This window comes from Schistocerca serialis, chromosome 3, assembly GCF_023864345.2.
Source record: "Schistocerca serialis cubense isolate TAMUIC-IGC-003099 chromosome 3, iqSchSeri2.2, whole genome shotgun sequence".
In the NCBI taxonomy this organism is placed as follows: domain Eukaryota; kingdom Metazoa; phylum Arthropoda; class Insecta; order Orthoptera; family Acrididae; genus Schistocerca; species Schistocerca serialis.
Window position 1 is genome coordinate 655,409,767 of NC_064640.1, and position 3,666 is coordinate 655,413,432.

At 44.6% G+C, this 3,666-nt stretch overlaps 1 pseudogene; it reads right to left on the reverse strand.

Annotated features, from left to right (window-relative positions):
• Nucleotides 1-2,125: 2,125 nt before the first annotated feature.
• On the reverse strand, nucleotides 2,126-2,243 carry LOC126472344 (5S ribosomal RNA; annotated as a pseudogene).
• Nucleotides 2,244-3,666: the final 1,423 nt, after the last annotated feature.

Genomic DNA, 3,666 nt, shown 5'->3' on the forward strand with positions numbered 1-3,666 from the left:
GGCGCTGCAAACCGTCAGGATCGGCAATTAAATACGTAGGAGAGCCAATGCGTTCCATGATCTTTCTCAGTGTCCACGGTTTCCATAAGCCCTGAAAAGATCAAGCGGCGCAAAGCGGCATTGGCGTCGCCGGATGCTATGGTGGGTGTAGCAAGTACAGTGGCGTCCGACGGCGGCGGCCATGCGGAAGTTCCGCCGGTGATGGTCCGTCTCGTGGGTGGGAGCGATAGGAGGCGAGAAATAGTTGCAGCGCATGTTCCCGTGTGTGGGTGGTGCGGAGCTTGGCCATCTGTTGCTTGAAAGGGCGTACGAAGCAGTCTGCTTTTCCGTTGGACTGAGGGTGAAACGGAGCTCTTGTTAGATGACGAATGCCATTGCATTTAAAAACTGTTCAAAATCATGTGAAGTGAACTGTGGTCCTTTGCTCGACACAATTACTTCTGACAAACCTTCTATGCAAAATATGGAGGAAAACTCTTCAATAGTGCTACGTGATGTGGTACAAGCCACAGACACTGCAAACGGGAACTTAATAAAAGTGTCTACCATTATGAGCCCACAAGTGTTACAAAAGTCAATGTGCACCCGTTGCTATGGCGACTGAGTCTTAGGCCAAGCTACGAATTCTTGTGGCGGAGCTGATTGGTCCTCCGCACACGGGGGGACACTGCGACGTCATCTGTACAATGTGGGCGTCCAGGCCCTGACAAGTACAGGGCCGTCGCCCTAGCTGTTTAGTGTGAACAATCCCCGAATGTTCTTGGTGGAGCAATCGCCACACATCCTTTTGCAACACTGTGGGAATAAGTACACGTGATTTTCCACTGTCATTTTGAACTAGAATCACACCCTGTTGAACTGATAGGTTATGCCGTCGTGTAAAATATCGGCTCACAATTGAGTTCTGGATACTGTTCAATGAACGAAGCCAAGACGTGCCAATGTACTGCAACAAAATCATGAGATCTGAGTCTGCTTCCGTGGCCTGTGCTATTTTTCTGTAGTGCAAGGGAAAAGTTTCCGTTAATTCAGAGTCATGCCCATCGATTTGACAACAATATGCGGCAGATGCATCAGAATCAGAGTCTGGGCCAATCGGAAGGCGAGATACGGCATGCCATACTTTGCCGTAGGTCTGTACACAATTTCATATTGATACTGCGAAAGCAACAAAGCCCAGCGTTGCAATTTTTGAGCAGTGTGTGTAGGAACCGGCGTTGACGGATTGAACAAGGATTGCAACGGCTTGTGGTCTGCCACTAAATAGAACTTGCGACCATACAAATAGTGATGGAATTTTGTCTCACCATACACAACAGCGAGAGCTCTTTCTCTATTTCAGAATAATTTCACTGAGTTTGCATTAACAACTTTGAGGAAAAATCAATAGCTCTGTCTTGTGCACCAGTTCTGTGCGAAAGCAAAGCGCCGATTCCGTAGGAAGAAGTGTCGACTAGCAAAACTGCTGGCTTGGCGGGGTCGAAATATACTAAACATCTGTCACTAAGCAAAGCATTTTTGAGTTTCTGAAATGCGTCTTGACAGTCTTTAGTACACACGAAATGTACATTTTTGCGACGCAAGCGATGCAATGGAGCCGTGATCTGAGCGGCATTCGGTACGAACCGAATGTAGTATGTTATTTTGCCTAATAATGACTGCAGTTCAGACACATAGCGAGGAAGAAGCAGATCACGTATTGCAATCAAATGAGATTGGAGGGGGTGCACACCCTGACTTTATCTCATGATCTAAGTACTGTAGTGCTGCTGTTGCACCTCTTCACTTAGAAAGAAAGCACTGATTTAACAGAAACGAGCAATGAGAATAGTACCTTATTTTCACCAACAGTCACTTGTAAATGTTTCTTTAAGCAGTTAGGCTTTCTAACTGCTTCTCCTTGATATGTTAACTAAACTCCTCCCGAACGGGCCATGAAGGCCCAACGGCACCGACCGGCCGCCGTGTCATCCTCAGACCACAGACGTCACTGGATGCGGATATGGAGGGGCATGTGGTCAGCACACCGCTCTCCCGGCCGTATATCAGTTTCCGAGACCGGAGCCGTTACTTCTGAAGCAAGTAGCTCCTCAGTTTGCCTCACAAGGGCTGAGTGCGCCCCGCTTGCCAACAGCGCTTGGCAGACCGGATGGTCATCCATCCAAGCGCTAGCCCAGCCCGACAGCGCTTAACTTCGGTGATCTGACGGAAACCGGTGTTACCACTACGGCAAGGCCGTTGGCTCTCCTTGATATCTACGAGATGTATTTAAAAAGTAACGGGAAACGGTGTAATTTTGTGTGCTGTATCAGTCCGATTCGCACGATTTTCTCGTTGTTTTGGTAACACGTCGAAAAAAAAAAAATCCGTATAATGTTTTCAGCTGTCAAATACGTTGCATGGTTTTTGGTAGTATTAACTAGTATTCATTTCTTTATAAAAACATATCAGAAAACTTTTGTTAAATTGTGCTGTAAAAACTGAATGAAGTGCAGCAAGGTACTGTTGTTGTTGTGGTCTTCAGTCCTGAGACTGGTTTGATGCAGCTCTCCATGCTACTCTCTCCTGCGCAAGCTTCTTCATCTCCCAGTACCTACTGCAACCTACATCCTTCTGAATCTGCTTAGTGTATTCATCTCTTGGTCTCCCTCTACGATTTTTACCCTCCACGCTGCCCTCCAATGCTAAATTTGTGATCCCTTGATGCCTCAAAACATGTCCTACCAACCGATCCCTTCTTCTAGTCAAGTTGTGCCACAAACTTCTCTTCTCCCCAGTCCTATTCAATACCTCCTCATTAGTTATATGTTCTACCCATCTAATCTTTAGCATTCTTCTGTAGCACCACATTTCGAAAGCTTCTATTCTCTTCTTGTCCAAACTAGTTATCGTCCATGTTTCACTTCCATACATGGCTACACTCCATACAAATATTTTCAGAAACGACTTCCTGAAACTTAAATCTATACTCGATGTTAACAAATTTCTCTTTCTTCAGAAACGATTTCCTTGCCATTGCCAGTCTACATTTTATATCCTCTCTACTTCGACCATCATCAGTTATTTTACTCCCTAAATAGCAAAATTCCTTTACTACTTTAAGTGTCTCATTTCCTAATCTAATTCCCTCAGCATCACCTGATTTAATTTGACTACATTCCATTATCCTTGTTTTGCTTTTGTTGATGTTCATCTTATATCCTCCTTTCAAGACACTGTCCATTCCGTTCAACTGTTCTTCCAAGTCCTTTGCTGTCTCTGACAGAATTACAATGTCATCGGCGAACCTCAAAGTTTTTACTTCTTCTCCATGAATTTTAATACCTACTCAGAATTTTTCTTTTGTTTCCTTTACTGCTTGCTCAATATACAGATTGAATAACATTGGGGACAGGCTACATCCCTGTCTCACTCCTTTCCCAACCACTGCTTCCCTTTCATGCCCCTCGACTCTTATAACTGCCATCTGGTTTCTGTACAAATTGTAAATAGGCTTTCGCTCCCTGTATTTTACCCCTGCCACCTTCAGAATTTGAAAGAGAGTATTCCAGTTAACATTGTCAAAAGCTTTCTCTAAGTCTACAAATGCTAGAAACGTAGGTTTGCCTTTTCTTAATCTTTCTTCTAAGATAAGTCGTAAGGTTAGTATTGCCTCACGTGTTCCAA